The 19272-nt window shown below is 41.0% G+C and overlaps 1 protein-coding gene across 1 annotated transcript in view; it reads left to right on the top strand.

The window, feature by feature from the left end:
• Positions 1–19272, top strand: part of LOC124593836 (protein lozenge-like) — a 713984-nt gene that overhangs the window by 246914 nt on the left and 447798 nt on the right. The window lies entirely within an intron of this gene.

Genomic DNA, 19272 nt, shown 5'->3' with positions numbered 1-19272 from the left:
AGCGATGATATAACCAAATACTTAATGATTTCAGCGTCAGCTCCACTGCACTCCCTGTAAAAGAATCTTAATACTAACTAAATTTAGTGGAAGTGGTTAAAGGCTTTCCAATTTTTAGTTAGCTGGTAAAATAACTTCAAAAAAGCAGTTAAGTTTACCATTGGAAATTTTATTCTACTCACAAAACATTGTTTATAAATTGCACTATTGATAAAAGGAAATGTTTTAATACAGGATGGTAAAAACCAACTGCATTCAACAAAAATGTGAACGAATATTCCCTCAGTGGGTTTCCAAGTTCTATAATGGATCGAAGGATGACCTATGCCGTATCACATCTATAATCTAGGTTTAAATTAAGTTTCATAAAAGAGAAAACTATCAAAATGGTCTACAGTGACCCTCAATTATCTTTAATTACTTATCTAACTTGTCGTAAATTACAGTGGCGATGTGGCTTCTCAGTAACTATAAAACAGAAAAATCATCGCGTTTCAGATTTTTACTTCAAGTGGCAAATGTGAACACCATGAGCTTTAATTGACGATCGACACTAGTGTTACGCAAAAAGGGGGTGTAACAGATGAGACTTCTGCAGTTCTGAGTGAAGCTTTATGCGCTGTTATGCAGCATCGTGTGCGTTCATTACCTTGTCGGTGTTCGTCAGGGGGCGGCGGACAGCACAGCTCCGCTCACCTCGCTGTCTCAGAAGCAACTCTTTCCTAACTTCTCCTTACTACAATTTACCGAAGTTGGTTTAAAAAAACTATCTGGCTGTGTTTTCATTTGACCAATCAGGGTCTCAATGTTAACCTTAAGCTCCGCCTACTAAAATTCTGTCTATCCAATGAGAAACGTTATACTTTTCGTGGTAGGGCAATGTTTTTAAAGTTTGCAACGTAACAGAGACGCGAAAAACTCTCACGCTAAAACTTGCAGATGGTGTGGCCCTTTTTGTGTTATCTTAGGATCTATACTGTTCCTCTGGAGGGCTCTAGCTTTTAACATGGGCTGGGGGGTGGTCCTAGCGGTTAGCTGGAGACGTGGGTGTCCCTCATCGTAGGGCCTTCCAGCTTAACACAGTTCTGCTCTCAGCTTCTGTTCTCGTGCCTCCCCTCGGAACTGCGTCTGTCTCACGGTGGGAAGGTATGACATGCATTTAGGCATTCTTGTGTTAGTCTGTGGTATTCCATTTGCTCACTCATTACTCGTATTACTTTGGTTAACTTAATGTCACGATTTATTCGGAGCTATGTGAAAGGATAACGTTCTACGAGTCGGGGCGTGGAATGTCAGAACCTTGAACGTGGTAGGGAAACTAGAAAATCTGAAAAGGGAAATGCAAAGGCTCAATCTAGATATAGTAGGGGTCAGTGAAGTGAAGTGGAAGGAAGACAAGGATTTCTGGTCAGATGAGTATCGGGTAATATCAACAGCAGCAGAAAATGATATAACAGGTGTCGGATTCGTTATGAATAGGAAGGTAGGGCAGAGGGTGTGTTACTGTGAACAGTTCAGTGACAGGGTTGTTCTAATCAGAATCGACAGCAGACCAACACCGACAACGATAGTTCAGGCATACATGCCGACGTCGCAAGCTGAAGATGAAAGAGAAAGTGTATGAGGATATTGAAAGGGCAATGCAGTATGCAAAGGGGGACGAAAATCTAATAGTCATGGGCGACTGGAATGCAGTTGTAGGGGAGGGAGTAGAAGAAAAGGTTACAGGAGAATATGGGCTTGGGACTAGGAATGCAAGAGGAGAAAGACTAATTGAGTTCTGTAACAAGTTTCAGCTAGTAATAGCGAATACCCTGTTCAAGAATCACAAGAGGAGGAGGTATACTTGGAAAAGGCTGGGAGATACGGGAAGATTTCAATTAGATTACATCATGGTCAGACAGAGATTCCGAAATCAGATACTGGATTGTAAGGCGTACCCAGGAGCAGATATAGACTCAGATCACAATATAGTAGTGATGAAGAGTAGGCTGAAGTTCAAGACATTAGTCAGGAAGAATCAATACGCAAAGAAGTGGGATACGGAAGTACTAAGGAATGACGAGATACGTTTGAAGTTCTCTAACGATATAAATACAGCAATAAGGAATAGCGCAGTAGGCAGTACAGTTGAAGAGGAATGGACATCTCTAAAAAGGGCCATCACAGAAGTTGGGAAGGAAAACATAGGTACAAAGAAGGTAGCTGCGAAGAAACCATGGGTAACAGAAGAAATACTTCAGTTGATTGATGAAAGGAGGAAGTACAAACATGTTCCGGGAAAATCAGGAATACAGAAATACAAGCCGCTGAGGAATGAAATAAATAGGAGGTGCAGGGAAGCTAAGACGAAATGGCTGCAGGAAAAATGTGAAGACATCGAAAAAGATATGATTGTCGGAAGGACAGACTCAGCATACAGGAAAGTCAAAACAACCTTTGGTGACATTAAAAGCAACGGTGGTAACATTAAGAGTGCAACTGGAATCCCACTGTTAAATGCAGAGGAGAGAGCAGATAAGTGGAAAGAATGCATTGAAAGCCTCTATGAGGGTAAAGATTTGTCTGATGTGATAGAAGAAGAAACAGGAGTAGATTTAGAAAAGATAGGGGATCCAGTATTAGAATCGGAATTTAAAAGAGCTTTGGAGGACTTACGGTCAAATAAAGCAGAAGGGATAGATAACATTCCATCAGAATTTCTAAAATCATTGGGGGAAGTGGCAACAAAACGACTATTCACGTTGGTGTGTAGAATATGAGTCTGGAGATATACCATCTGACTTTCGGAAAAGCATCATCCACATAATTCCGAAGACGGCAAGAGCTGACAAGTGCGAGAATTATCGCACAATCAGCTTAACAGCTCATGCATCGAAGCTGCTTGCAAGAATAATATAGAGAAGAATGGAAAAGAAAATTGAGAATGCGCTTACTTATGACTCTATCTATAGTTTTACTAGACGTTGCCATGCGACATTTAACAGTTATGTCTATTGAGGAAACCCCGAGCACCAAGTGGTCGAGTATCATAAAAAATCACTAGTAATCTCCTACTGATTCTAATTTTTTTTTAATTCTGCTTAAAAATCATGTTGTAATCGGGGATCACACCACTAAAAGGAGAAAATTAAGTTTAAAGAACTCAGTTTATTGCATTAATTTGTCCATTTTCAAGAGCTACAAGCAGATAAAAGCATATTACGCAGAGACAGGCAGCAAACCAGCTTTGTTCGTTTTTTATCGTATACTATCAACGCACTGTTGTTCAGTTTTTAAGTTTTTAATTTATTACTGTTACCTTAATTTCCTTCCTCCTTTATTATTTTATAGAAATGAGAAACAAATCTTTGAAAGCAAAGGTAGCTTTCTGCTTCATTGCTACTTCACTTCGTAAAAATATTTCTACAATAAAAAGGATGGTGTGTGACGATAGGGAGAAACTACCGTAAAGTCTTACACACTAAACGTACCTGAAGCAAAGACACGCGGCAACAGGATCGTTATTGTCTCAGCAGTTCTGTACCATTTTTTACGTCATGGTTTTTTCTTTTTTCTTGCTCGTTTCTGTCAGCTTTGTTATTAAAATCGCACTGATCGGTTTTCCCTTTTTCTGTAATAACGCAATATTTCAAAGCACTGTAAATTGTACGAATAAAAATGATTCCTTTTTTAAAAAAGGTTTATTTAAAAACGTAGAATTTTAGCACTGCTGCTATGGCAAATTACATTTCTTTTGTTTTGCTCGGTTATTAGTAAAACATAATAAAGAACTGTTATAACCGAGACCAAAGAAATAACCGAAAAATATTGTTTATTAGAGGCTTGGGAGAGCCAGGCCTGACAAAACTCTACCATCTAATGAGCAAGATGTATGAGACAGGCGAAATACCCTCAGGGTTCAAGAAGAATATAATAATTCCAAGCCCAAAGAAAGCAGGTATTGACAGATGTGAAAATTACAGAACTATCAGTTTAATAAGCCACGGCTGCAAAATACTAACACGAATTCTTTACAGACGAATGGAAAAACTGGTAGAAACCGACTTCGGCGAAGATCAGTTTGGATTCCGTAGAAATATTGGAACACGTGAGGCAATACTGAACCTACGACTTATCTTAGAAAATAGATTAAGGAAAGGCAAACCTACGTTTCTAGCATTTGTAGACATAGAAAAAGCTTTTGACAGTGTTGACTGGAATACTCGCTTTCAAATACTGAAGGTGGCAGGGGTACAATACAGGGAGCGAAAGGCTATTTGCAATTTGTACAGAAACCAGATGGCAGTTATAAGAGTCGAGGGGCAAGAAAGGGAAGCAGTGGTTGGGAAGCGAGTGAGACAGGGTTGTAGCCTATCTCCGATGCTATTCAATCTGTATCTTGAGCAAGCAATAAAGGAAACAAAAGGAAAAAATTCAGAGTAGGAATTAAAATCCATGAAGAAGAAATAAAAACTTTGAGGTTCGCCGATGACATTGTAATTCTGACAGACACAGCAAAGGACCTGCAAGAGCAGCTGAACGGAATGGACAGTGTCTTGAAATGAGGATATAAGACGAACATCAACAAAAGCAAAACAGGATAATGGATGTAGTCGAGTTAACTCGAGTGATGCTGAGGGAATTAGATTAGGAAATGAGACACTTAAAGTAGTAAAGGAGTTTTGCTGTTTGGGGAGCAAAATAACTGATGATGGTCGAAGTAGAGAAGATATAAAATGTAGACTGGCAATGGCAAGGAAAGCGTTTCTGAAGAAGAGAAATTTGTTAACATCGAGTATAGATTTAAGTGTCAGGAAGTCGTTTTTGAAAGTATTTGTATGGATTGCAGCCATGTATGGAAGTGAGACGTGGACGATAAATAGCTTAGACAAGAAGAGAATAGCAGCTTTCGAAATGTGGTGCTACAGAAGAATGCTGAAGATTAGATGGGTAGATCACATAACTAACGAGGAGGTATTGAATAGAGTTGGAGAGAAGAGGAATCTGTGGCACAACTTGAGTGGAAGAGGAGATCGGTTGGTAGGGCATATTCTGAGGCATCAAGGGATCACTAAGTTGGTATTGGGGGGTAGTGTGGAGGGAAAAATCGCAGAGGGAGACCAAGGGATGAATACACTAAACAGATTCAGAAGGATTTACGGTGCATCAGGTACTGGGAGGTGAAGAAGCTTGCACAGGATAGAGTAGCATGGAGAGCTGCATCGAACCAGTCTCTGGACTGAAGACAACGACTACAACAACAACAACAACAGAGCTAAAATACCGGTATCGGTTTTAATCGATCGGTTTTTCCCATCTCTAGTGCCCACTCGCTGGCAGCAAGACATTTGACTCGAAAAGAGCGCAGTGGGGTGTTCTTATTACAGTCGTGGGAGAACAAAGAACGGAGGGTACATGGAGCGGACAGCGCTGGACTTGGGCCCGGCGCCAGAGACGTCAAATCTGTAGCGCCCGCCGGCAGCAGCCGAACGGCCCCGAGAGCCGCCGAGCGCCGCCGCCGCCGCCGTATCTTATCGCCGGAAGCCGGCTGTCGCGGCAATCACAGCCAGCGCCACACTACTGGCCCGCTCCGTCTTATACGGCGGGGCGCCGCCGCGCCGGGCTGCCAGCAGCCGGCGGCCCTGACCGCCAAACGGCCGCGTGGCCCGGATAGCCGCCGTGGGAACCCACCTCACTGCTCACATCACTGCCGCTGCCCGGGTCCGCAGTGCCGCCGTGGCCCACGGCACAGCACAGCACGGTTCGTAACGGGCTGGGGTCGCTTTCTTATCGCGACGGTCTCCTTATCACAGTCACATTTCTAACGAGCTCACTGGGAAACAGACCTATGCGGCAGAGCGTTGAGCCATTCAAATTGCACTACCAGGACGGTTCAAATGGTTCAAATGGCTCTGAGCACTATGGGACTTTATATCTATAGTCATCAGTCCCCTAGAACTTAGAACTACTGAAACCTAACTAACCTAAGGACAGCACACAACACCCAGTCATCACGAGGCAGAGAAAATACCAGGACGGACAGCATACAGTGTCTCCGGAAATTCTTGTAACAGGCTTCCAGAACTTGTAGGGGAACGTGAGTACATACACTACTGGCCATTAAAATTGCTACACCACGAAGATGACGGGCTACAGACGCGAAATTTAACCGACAGGAAGAAGATGCTGTGATATGCAAATCATTAGCTTTTCAGAGCATTCACACAAGGTTGGCGCCGGTGGTGACACCTACAACGTGCTGACATGGGCAAAGTTTCCAACCGATTTCTCTTACGCAAGCAGCAGTTGACCGGCGTTACCTGGTGAAACGTTGTTGTGATGCCCCGTGTAAGGAGGAGAAATGCGTACCATCACGTTTCCGACTATGATAAAGGTCGGATTGTAGCCTATCGCGATTGCGGTTTATCGTATCGCGACGTTGCTGCTCGCGTTGGTCGAGATCCAATGACTGTTAGCAGAATGTCGAATCGGTGGGTTCAGGAGGGTAATACGGAACGCCGTGCTGGATCCCAACGGCCTCGTATCACTAGCAGTCGAGATGACAGGCATCTTATCCGCATGGCTGTAACGGATCGTGCAGTCACGTCTCGACTCCTTAGTCACCAGATGGGGACGTTTGCAAGACAACAACCATCTGCACGAACAGTTCGACGACGATTGCAGCAGCATGGACTATCAGCTCGGAGTTGAGCTTTTAAGGGCTTAAGTCAGGGGAGTGCAGTAGGTTGAAAAATGGCTCTGAGCACTATGGGACTCAACTGCTGAGGTCATTAGTCCCCTTGAACTTAGAACTAGTTAAACCTAACTAACCTAAGGACATCACAAACATCCATGCCCGAGGCAGGATTCGAACCTGCGACCGTAGCGGTCTTGCGGTTCCAGACTGCAGCGCCTTTAACCGCAGGGCCACTTCGGCCGGCAGTGCAGTAGGTGGTACAGCACTTAGGAGCCCCATCAGTCAAACAAATCAGTAACAGCTTTCACTGTACGTGCTTGAGCATTGTCCTGCAAAATGTTGGTCAGGTCCTGCAGAAAGTGTCATCACTTCTGACTCTAAGCTAGTCGCAGATTTTGTTCCAAAAATGAGCAGCATAGCGACAGAAGTGATGACACTTTCTGCAGGACCTGACCATCAAGCACGTACAGTGCAAACCATCTGAACCGTTGGTGTCTTGATACATACTGTACCACTGACATAAAATGCGCCACTATTTGAGTGTACTTAGCGGTGCACTGGATTTCATATTGTAACATATATCTTGTTCAGAAATACTCCAACTTACAACGTTCCCTACTGATATCCATGCCTTTGTACTGATTTCCACTACTGTACGGCACAGCCGCCATCCTTAACGCGCCAGGGGTGTAACGGCTACTCTCCAAATAGTGGCTACGTGAACCAGAAGCGATCTTACGGTGTATCCAGTGGCACGTGCCAGCGTCATGTGATGAATGCATTCTGGCATCCGTTGTTCTCCTTGGAGCCTCCAAGCATCGAAACGCCTTCATAAGCAAAAGCAGGACGCTCAAGTGTTCAGTGTTTTCGTTGGACGCATCAATGTCGGCGTGGTGCCTTTCTGCTACCTCGTCAACGGAAGCCGCAATAATGGATGCCGTGCTGACAGTCGGTGGTGCTCCAGACCTTGTCGTATTGTCCAGCCGCATACTTTTTTCTTTTGCGTGGGAGAAGGCGAAACCGATACCGGTATTTTAGTTCTGAATAACTGATATTTTTCGGTATGTGTTTTATCTCGATTTTAACAGGTGTTTTTTACTTCTTTCTAATAATCGGGCAAAAAACTGAAATGTCAATTAACCATAACAGCAGTGCTAAAATTTTCTGTTTTTATATAGACCTTTTGTTTTAAAAAACGAGTAATTTATGTTCGTAAAATTTCCTTTGCTTTGAAGTACCGTGTTGTTATAGAAACTGGGAAAAGCAGTCAGTGTTGTTTTAATAACAATGCTGACAGAAACGAGCAATAATCACATGTCACAAGACTTCGTGCAGCATGGCTAAGAGGCAGTAATGCACCTGTTACTACGTGGCATGGCCTACTGCATGGTACGGGTGTACATGCAGTGTGCGAGACTTGCCCCATCTTATCTACATGGCAGTTTCATGCTGTCGTCACCGGACATTTTTGTATTGTAGAATAGCACCCTTCATAATCTGGAAGTATTTTACGATGCGTGGTACCAGTGAAGTAGGATGCTCCACTTCCTTCGCAAGATTAAGAACAACAGGAGCCGCAACAAACTTGCGACATCTTGTAAGGAGAAAAAAACTGAACAATTGATTCACAGTTCGCAATAAAATTTGAAAGTAGCTTATCCGTTGCCTATCTGTGTAGTAGACCTTTATCTGCTTGTAGCACTCGAAAACGGACAACACGAAAAATAGTGTTCTTCTACGTCAGTTTTCACCTTTTAGCACTGACTGTTCCTAGTGCCCAAATAGTGGTATGCTCCTAGATTACAACATGATACTTGAGCAGAGTGTCAAAAAATTAAAATCAATAGGAAAATACTGACGATTTTTTGTAGTATTAAACCACTCATTCACTTTCTGAGAAATGCAGCGAACAGTGGGCGGATTAAGTTTTCTTTTTATATGCCTGTTTTAGTACTTTGATTCCATGTATTTATATGTTTGTTACTAGATATAATAGTAATAAAGTCTATCTATAAATACAAAAATTAAACATTATAAGTCGGTAATTAAACCAATAATGCTATATGCCAGCGAAACCTTGACGCTTAAAAGGAAAACAGATATGGAAAACCTGAAGAAAGAGGAAAGGAAAATCATTAGGAAAATTCTGGGACCGAGATGGACCAAAGAGGGGTATAGATTACAGAAAAATTCTAAAATTGAAGAATATTCTAACATAGAGATAGACATGAGGAAGAGGCGTCTAAAATTCTATGGCCACATAATGAGACTTCCCGATCACAGACTTACAAAAAAAATAGTAAGATACGTAGCAGCCCTTGTTAATGGAGGAGAATGGATCAAAAATGTAAAGAAAGATCTGGAATTAGCCAACATTACTACTGAAGACATGAACAAAAGAAACAATTTCAAACTTAAAGTTGACAAATGGGAGGTCAAACCAGAGACAAAAGCGCCGAGAACTGGAACAAAATGGAGCGAAGAAAGAAAAGCTGAATTCTCGCAAAGAATGAAGACCTGGTGGGCAAACAAGAAGAATAAGAAGCCCCAGAAGTGAACCATCTTTACTTAGCGTCTTCCATGTTGGGAGCTTTACGACTAATAATAATAATAATAATAGTAATAAAGAACTGAGAAACGGTTATTTCATAAACCGTCCATTTCGACCGGATTTAAAACTCACGTTAAACTGGAAAAAAAGATATAATATAACCGAAAATCGGTTGTTTCACCGATAACGGCCGTCCCTACAGCATACGTGTCTTGGTGCAAATAGGCCCATTTCCTGATTCAAGATGCGGTGGCGTCGTTGTGCGATCTGCATGACGGAGCGAACAACGGTTGCCCTCTCGAGCGCTGGCATCGCAAGGTCTCTCAGATCCTGCATGGCGCCCAGCAAGGTCTTCCCGAATTCATAGAAGCTATGTTTCCGTGACAGTTGTGGGACCTCGCCAACGCGAGCAGTATCTCGCAGGACGGTAATCCGAGAGCCTCCCGCTGTCGAATTCCGACATTTGGTGGTAGAAATTCACCCTTCTTATACTGGGTGGTTGTAACTAAAGTGCGGCTACTCACAGAGGTCCAGTGTTAACTGTAATTATCGTATGGCAGCGGAAACTCGATAGATACACTATTGCGTTAACGTGGAACCGATACACGCAGGAAAAAAATTAGTTCCAATTTAGGCCACCTGCTACAAATCTGGCGCTGTGAATGCAAGAAAGACATAAATAAACGTTTCTAAATGTAATGGAAACGGTATGTGGGGAGAAAATGCTAAGAAAGTCGTCATGTTGGTTTCATTATCAACCGCCTCATACACAATTTGTTCAACGTGAGAGCCAGAGACGACGAAATGGTGTATGGCGCTAGATTTGTACATGGCGGCCAAATTTGGAACTAATTTTTTTCGCAGCCTGAATCAGTTCTGCAGTAATTCATTAGCATACCTACAAAGTCTCGCTGCCATACGATGATTACAGACCATACCAGACCTCTCTGAGTACCTGTACTTTAATTATAACTACCCTGTACTTTTCAGAAACAAAAACAGACAAATTCGATTTCTGAATCACAAATCTGCTGCATGATCTGTCCTTACATCGGATGTAAGAGATAACTGTTGTTTACAATGTACCGCAGTGCTGCAGGGGACGTCGAGACAAACAATTAGATATTATAATAACCAATACGAAGAGCTGATGATGGTAACATAGTGTTAGCGAAACCGGTCATCCAAAAAACAGTGTTTTATTGCGATCTTGGCTAAGAAGTTGTTGCTCCTAACTGTGGTCTGTCAAAACGGGAAACAAACACATATCGGCCTGCAAAACTCAGCTGCTCTACAGCTTGTGCATGCTGTGCGGTATTTTCAGTATCCTCCAGCTCTCTTACACATTTACAGTTTGATCTGAATTTTGCTCTCACATGCACAGTAGCTTTGTAGTAATAAAGCCGCCAAACAAAATAACAATTGTTAATTTCATGCTCTTAAAATTCACAATACTTTGAGGTAAAATTTACACAAAGGTGAATTTTACATTTTGTAAGTATTAGGACAAGGAGTTGTTAATATTTATGGACGATTTCAGCCAATATCTAGCGCGACGCATTGGCTGGAGCTTGGTTGGCTTTTGTTAGCCAATTCGAGGCTGTTTCTTAGCTTCATAGACCATAATTGTCCTGCATCAATTTGTTCGTCTCCACATACACCACTGTGGTACGTTACAAACAGTTATCGTTCACACCCTGCGTACAGAACATACATGGGGTTAATCCTACATAACTGTGCAGCTGCACTGTAACGCTAACTATTCGCATATCCAAGCTTGTAATGGCAATTTTACGTTTTTAAAAGCCATATTGACTGTTAATCGACCGTGCCTGTTTAAGAGACATGAAAAGATTTTCAAATACCGCTACCAGTCACCAAACTTAATAAATACTTAAATTATTTGCCGGCCGAAGTGGCCGTGCGGTTAAAGGCGCTGCAGTCTGGAACCGCAAGACCGCTACGGTCGCAGGTTCGAATCCTGCCTCGGGCATGGATGTTTGTGATGTCCTTAGGTTAGTTAGGTTTAACTAGTTCTAAGTTCTAGGGGACTAATAACCTCAGCAGTTGAGTCCCATAGTGCTCAGAGCCATTTGAACCATTTTTTTTTAAATTATTTAATTAGTAACTTGTGTCAGGGTTAGACATCATCAGGTGGCCGCAAGTATTGGCGTATGCTGTGGTCATGCTGTGGACTAACAGAAGGATACCCAAATAAAAGGCAGCATCTCTCCCTATGTTGATCTCTCGTTCACGTAAAAAAATTTAAATATAATTCGTCCACAAAACAAGTGGACCATTCTGTTATTCAAACTATCGCCGGCCGATTGTAAGTAAATTTTATGAAAAATAAATAAATACTATTTTCTTTGAGAATAAACACAGGGACAGTGATGCGACAGGAACAGTGATGTAATGCATGAGTTTGACAGGGAGTCGACTGTCGATGCCTGGTAGCGCCGGATATTCTCAATAGCTCTACTGACTAAGTGCTGATCTGTAGTCGCTCAGTGAAAACATTCCAGTGTTTTAGAGACACTGGATGCCACACTTGAGAATATTAGCAACGATTCCTACAGCGGGAAAGCGCGAACTATTACACTTTAATCGCCCGAACACATGAGCTGAATGTAGAGTTACAGTGAAAACCTAAGATGATTCCAGTGAAGATATCGAGATCGACGTAGAAAGTAAGAGGAAATTAATGTGGAGCACAAAATAGAAATTTTGTCTTATTAATTTCAGTAACATGTTTAAATTTTCTGTCTGTAAACTGAAAAACTACACCCACGATAATGATAGTAAGTATTGCTATCATTATTATTATTATTATTATTATTATTATATTATGATAAAGAGAAAAAAATTGTAATTTAGTTGCCCCAAAGAATTCCTCAGCATTTTTGTTTTACGGTTCTTAATTATTGGATAGAATGAGGTGGCCTAATGGGGGACTGGAATTTGTTGCTGCATCACTGGACGCGGATGCCTGTGCACTAACGTAATTATTCGTTAATAATTAACTGAATTTATGTATTATGCTCTTGTGTGACTGAAACGTGTGACGTGTGGCACGGTCGCTTGCCTTCCAGAGAAATATTTGCAGCGAGCGTAAAATACGTTGTAAATGTAAACTTCTCTCTGGAGTTTTGTATCCTAATACTTCAAATTGTGACCTTCCTTACGTTGTCAACAGTTCATTTCCGTTATTTATTTAGACAAAAAATGCGGTTTGCACCTATTTCCCACATATATCTTAATGAACATAGTATCAACGAACCTGCTGTTCTGTGAATGTAGTTATTCGCAGAAAATTTAAGTATACATAACAAGCTGCATAAAATTCGGAAATGTGTATAGCCAATACCGTACCTCAGCTAAAGAGGACTATTTATAGCGCATTTTCAGGCTACTGGAAATATTTTTCGGAAACAGATCCGAGAGCATATGCAACAGACACCTCAATTTTCACTCCTCCCGCAGACGAAAACATAAACCCAGAAAACTGTTAATCAGGCAACTGAAAACATGACAACCTGAAACGAACAAAAATATTTCTAATCTGTTTACCTCTGGAGTGATATTCGGAAAACCTGCTTATTGTTGATAGTTATAGGAGAGGTGTACCTTCCGCCCACTTATAGGAAATAAAAACTTGCTTGTTACTGGTCGCAGGTCGCACCTGTCCCCAGAACAACAGGCGACCATTTAACAGATCGAGATTACGCAGCTTCCCGTGTGATACGACGCTGAACCGTGGCGCCAACGCTCAAGGTTATCTTCCGGAAACAAACAGATAATGAACGATCGGAAATTAACCGCAGTGACTTCCGCGACACGGTACACTTGTCGCCCGAGGTGTGCTGATACAACGAAGCTGATAAAAACTAATTCGGCTAGAAGCGTAGTTAGTTGAATGCTCAAAGGGATTCCAAGACGAGCCACATGATAAAGCCATATTACTGGCAACACACCAATGTTGTAATCAACATTCACGGCGTCTGTCTGTTTATGTGTGGATATTGCATCGCGCTCACTTGCTATGTCAATTGTCGTTCCATTACATTTCATGTCTGAATGAAACAGACTCGGTAGAAGTAGACAGATGTTGTTACAGAATGTTAAAACTCTCAATATCTTCACATTTCATGTCCGTGAACAACAGAAGCTACATGACAGGTCTTTGACATTCATTTAAAGAAAAAGAAAGCTAAATCTTCATTCTGAATTTCATCGTACCGCAAAAATTTTATTGTATTAAGCTGTTGATAAACAACGAAGAAAATAATGGATCGATTTAAGCAGGCAATAAGTGTAGGAAGAGTCTTCAGCATTCTCTTCAAGGGCTTAAACAACGAACTCTATGTTGGCAAAATTCATTCGAAAAAAATCTGTAACAAGCACTTACATAATAAACAAACGGACAATTATTTTGTAATATTCCTTTGATTCATACAATTAATTTGCAGTTTTATAACTTTTTAACGCTTAGTTATGCTCAGACCATAATGCTAGTTTAGAATTTTCTGGGAACGATCAAAGATTGACTTCAACTGTAAAATGATTGTGACAGTCAAATAAACATCATAAAAATAAAAAACTATTTCAAAAGTGAAACCAGTGAAACAGTCAGCGACTCAAAGAAATTCAAAGCTCAAAAACAAATATCTTTGATTATTTTCCCAACAATATAAAATGGAAAATGTCTTACAGGTAGCAAAGCAGACATTTAATTTCATCCTTTGGACAAGTTCTTCATATACGAATACTTAATTAAAAATCTTGGTGCTGTATGTAGCGTAATTGAAAAGTATATTCACTTTGTTGTGAAATCTATGTTTCACATGTAAAATGATCGGCGACAATGATAAATACGGTCGCATTTATTAAATTTAATCCAATATGACAACTAATACTCGTATTCTCTAAATGGGGAGCAAGTAGTCATTCACACAAACCTAAAAAGTAAACAACACGTTCCAAATCTGAATGGAAATGAAACACAGTCTAACAAAAGTGACATATAATAAAGAAAAGTACAGAACTACCAACTCTCGCCGGCAGTTTTAACAACTGAAATGTTATGAATGCAAACAAATGCTACACGCTCATAGCTCTTAGCTGAAGAGTGTTGGTCCAATAGGAAAGCTATCCAACTTAGAAACCACGTAATCAAGCGAAGACCTAAAAGAAAACCAAAGACGTTTTGTAGATCAATATACGCGTGGAACCTATTACTATAATTTCATTTTCACTGTTGTACTGAAGTGATATGCAGAGGGATTGAAGAACATGTATAGACTGTTCTTAAAACTGGTTTTTTGAATTCCCGCGAGATATTAGACGTCTGCCATTTCAACGTTTACAGCATTCCTGTTGTACTCTGCCGCTAGTCAAACAAGCTTACCACCACTCTCACTGCCTATATTCTCTGAAAAGTGGACTGTAAGAAAATGTTCGGAATAGTTATTAGTTTGAGGGAGGATTCGAACGACAGAAGACAGATTCTGCAGCCCTAAGGGAATAAGAAACTTCTGATAAAATAGGACTAAAAAAATGTAATTATTAGTAGGGTTTCTATTCTTATAGCAGGTTTATGTCTCAACAAAATACGAAATTTTAATTGCCACCCGCTTTCATTAAATACAAAGCTCTTTTCTGGACCGGTAGTAGGTGTTAATCGCAATTATGAATAGCTACACATCGTTCGCACCGTCATTTAAAATAGTTTTCTTTGTAAATAACTCCTTGTATACTTCGTATTTAATCATATGAACGATGTAATTTGAAGCCGTTAACTGGATAAAGGAGTCATTCACATTCTGTTAATACTATATAGTACTATAGAAAGAGATAAACAAACTCAAAAATCAGCTCAGCTCTACTGTCGAGTTCATAATTTACTCTGAGATGAACAGGCCCCTTAAGATTAAAACAGACTCTCCTTCACAGTTTATCCCCACAGTAATGCATGGTATAGGAACCCGCACAACTAAACAGATCGACAAGAAATTGCGAGCCGCAGGAATGAAGTTCCAGAAAACTAGGAATGATAGGGTGACAAATGAAAAAAGTAGTGGAAGATGTTGGGCTGTACACTTTCTTAAAAGAACAAGTGACAGGTGCGTGTTAGCGACGGTTTGGCCACATCAAAACAATGGGCGAGGGAAGGATAGCAAAACGACAGCTACACACAGATGTGACTGTCAGAAAACCGGTGGTAGACCAAGAAGAGATGGCTGGATTAAGTGAAGGAAGATATAGAAGCAAGAGATTAGCTGGGATACAGTCCGTAGAAAGGAATGGCACTCGGAGAGACAGAATTGGAGAGCGCTCGTAAAACTCACAGACCGAGGTGTAAAACTGATTATGACTATAAAATGAGGTATTTTACACATACCTGTTTATTTATTTGTTTTATGCGCCCAGGAATCTCATAATAAAAAAATAATAAATTATATTACAATAAATAAAAATACGTTGACTTCAAAAAAGCTTATGATTGCATCCACAGATCTTCTATGCTGGACGTATTAAAAAATTTTGGACTCCATCCCAAACAAATAAAAATGATGAAATTAACCCTTACAAATATCAAGTCCAAAATAAAATTCAGAGGAGAACTATCTGAGCAATTTACGATTATAACAGGGTTAAGACAGGGATATGTTCTATCACCGCTGCTCATCAACTGCGCTCTTGAATACTTGATGAGAGAATAGTACAAAGAGAATCCTAAAGGCATAACAGTTGGAACCAAGAAATATGATGTAAACCTAAGTTGTTTGGGATTCCCAGATGACTTGGCATTACTAGGTAATAATGTACGAGAAGCTAGAAATCAAATAATGAGCCTGCAAAATATAGCGCAAAAATCAGGACTCCAGATATCTTTCGAAAAGACCGAGATTATGGTAACAGACTCGCTACTAATAGACCACATAACAGTAGACAACAGAAAAATTAAAATAGTGAAGCAATTTAAATATCTTCGAGAGATTATAACACACAACTCGGATGTAAAACCCGCTTGGCAAGAAAGAACCAATAAAATAATAGAAGCTCAAAACCTAACATGGTCTATCAATTCAAACAAAATTAAGACACTACAAGATTGTGGTTCAGCCATAGGTAAAATATGCAAGCGAGACTCTTTCTAAAGTCATCAGAGAAACAGTCGACAAAATACTAAAAGTAGAGATGGAGCCCATCACACATACTATAGGTAAAAAGAGGATTTCTCTCTTTGGCCACATAATGAGGACACCAGAAACCAGATTAGCAAGAAAAATTATGCAGAAACTGTGGAATCTGAAGCAACAGATAGGATGGATCAAGGAAGTTATAGAGGATATGGAAGGACTAGACATAACCATGGATGATCTGCAAAACAAGACTGAAAATCTTAAGAAACTGAAAGTCAAGAAAATAAGATTTAAACCAAAAGTAGATAAACGACACACAATGAAAAGGGCATTTACAGATGAGGAAAGACAGGAAAGATCAGAACGAATGAAAAGATGCTGGGCAGTTAGGAAAGAACGAAACATGCGCTTACTGAAGAAGAGGACCAGAATATGGTTGACTAAAGTGGTCCAATGAGGCCTCAAAAGCAAATAACAATAATAATAAATAAAAATAGAATATAGCAATACAAAATCATAAAAATAATTAAAAAAATCTGCAAAACGCTACTAATTTTCTATTTGACAGGGCGTAAGTTCCAGAATTCTGCTGTCTTGATGGTCTTATCACTTACCGCATATAGATCTTCTGTGATGCGAGGATCGGGCTGGTTTCTGCAGACCAGAAGATGTTGTGGGCCCTGCAGAATTCATCTTCATTCATGAAGTCCCAATTCCTAAGGTTCGTCTTGCATTGTACCACTCCTGTCGTCAATCGGCTTAGTGCCTTCCAATTCACGTACGCAGATGAAATTCGGCAGTAGGTTTGTTTTTGATGTTCTCCTCAACAATTCGGGTAACTTAATTTCGCCATAGCTCTGTTCGTTGAGTTCCAGTTGCTGATGGAATTGCTGATGTGCACAAGAAACTCCTCCTTGACCTCAGCCTTTGTTTCCGCGGTTGATGTCCGGACAGGCGACGTCTGGGATCGTTTCTCTGCTTCTTTTTTACCCTTTCTGTGGCTGTTCTCCTGTCAACGTCAGGTGGCGTTATACCCCTAATTTGATAAATTTTCGCGACAGGCGTTGGTCGTAGGCAGCTAGTCATAATGCGTCCAGTCTTATTCAACGCCACATCCACCTGTTTGACCTGTGTGGAATATCGTCAGACTGGTGCTGCGTGGTCTGCTGCAGAGAAGCATAATGCCAGGGCAGATGTACGGAGCACGTTCGGCTGTAAGACCCAGGTGGTGCCAGATGATGATGTTCTGCGCACACAGTTTTAGCTTTGTTCCTTGGCAGTAAACTTTGAACGTGAGACTAAAGTCCAGCTTCACTCCCAGGTATTTTGGAGCACCGTAGTAGCATAGTTGTTGCCCTCTTCAGGTAATATTTAACTTCTTCCTCGCTTTCTGAAAGGTACAGACTTACGTCTCCCCGGACTTCGGCTTGAGGTGGTTAGTGGTTATCATCATAATGCTTCCCGAGGTCTTCGAGGGCTGCTATCAGCTTCGTCTCCGTATCCTAAAAGGTTTCGCCTTGAACTGCGGTTATTGTGTCATTTGAACAAATAAAAGTTATTGTTACCAGGTTGATAGGTTATTCGTTAGAGTAGATGTAGTACGGCAGGGTTGTCAGTACGCTATCTTAAGGTAGCCCATTCTTCAAGCTCCTCCATCGGCTCTTTTTATTATGCACAGTGACAAAAAACTTCGTGTTTTGCAGCAAACACTGAGTAAACTGCCTTAAACTATTGTCTTCCGCGACTGAATGTATCTTAATAATCATCTTCTTCTTGTAAAACTTTGAACATAGCTGCTAAGGTTCAGTGACCGTGTCAGAATTGTATTAGAACAGATAAGCCCTCGGGCACAAATATTAAGTCAAAATTGACCAGGTTTAGACGCTACTATGAGCGTCGTCTTCAGAATTAAACTAACTGTTCTAATGTTCAATGTTTTAGAACAGTTAGTTTAATTCTGAAGAGAGACGCTCATAGTAGCGTCGAAACCTGGTCAATTTTGACTTAATATTTGTGACCGAGGGCTTATTTGTTCTAATATAATCATCATCTTGTGGTTGGCGGTGCTGGCAGATCTATGAACGGCACCTACGAATCCATCTTCTATGTACTGAGGCTCATTAACGATTTGACCATAGCATGATTTTCCTGGGCCGAAACCTGACTGCTCATTTACAAGACTTTTTATCAACATGTTGTTAGATGCGATTGAGAATCATCTTGTCCAAGACTTTATACAACTGGCTGAGGAGAGGAATGGTCGAAAGTGTTATGTTAAAGAAATATGTTTACTATATACGCATGTAAGTAATCTACCTTGAAAATATTGAATCTATACCGTCAATCGTTTGAGGAGAAATGAGTGTTGTATACTTCTTATAAAATTTAGTTCTTAGGTTATGATGCGTTTCCATTCTCACCGAACCAGCCATCATCCCCTCCTGGATATATTTCTGGCAATACTCATGCTTTTCGCGTTGCTCTCCCTTCCCTCAAAAGAAACTCATAATCTTTGAGCTGTTGTTCAAACGAAGATGGCAAACTTCCTGTTAAATTAAAGCTGTGCACCGGACTAGCACTCGAATCTGCGACCTATGCCATTCGCGGGCAACTGTTCCACTGACTGCGGTACCCAAGCACGACTCACGACACGTCCTCACAGCTTCGCTTCCACTGATACTGCTTCTCTCGCCTTCAAAACTGCACAGTAGTTCTCCTGCGTGTCTCCATAGAGGAGAGGAGTGTTAGTCCCGTAAGGTGCACAGGAGAACTGTCAAGTATGGAAGATGGGAAAACAGGTACTGGCGGAAGTGAGTCGCCCTTTCATAGCTCAGGCGGTGGAGCACTTGCCGCCGAAAGCCATACGTCCCAGGCCCCAGTGCTGGCGAATGTATAGT

This window comes from Schistocerca americana, chromosome 2 (assembly GCF_021461395.2).
Source record: "Schistocerca americana isolate TAMUIC-IGC-003095 chromosome 2, iqSchAmer2.1, whole genome shotgun sequence".
NCBI lineage: Eukaryota > Metazoa > Arthropoda > Insecta > Orthoptera > Acrididae > Schistocerca > Schistocerca americana.
Note: the sequence above shows the minus strand (reverse complement) of the source record. Positions and strands in the feature narration are given on the sequence as shown.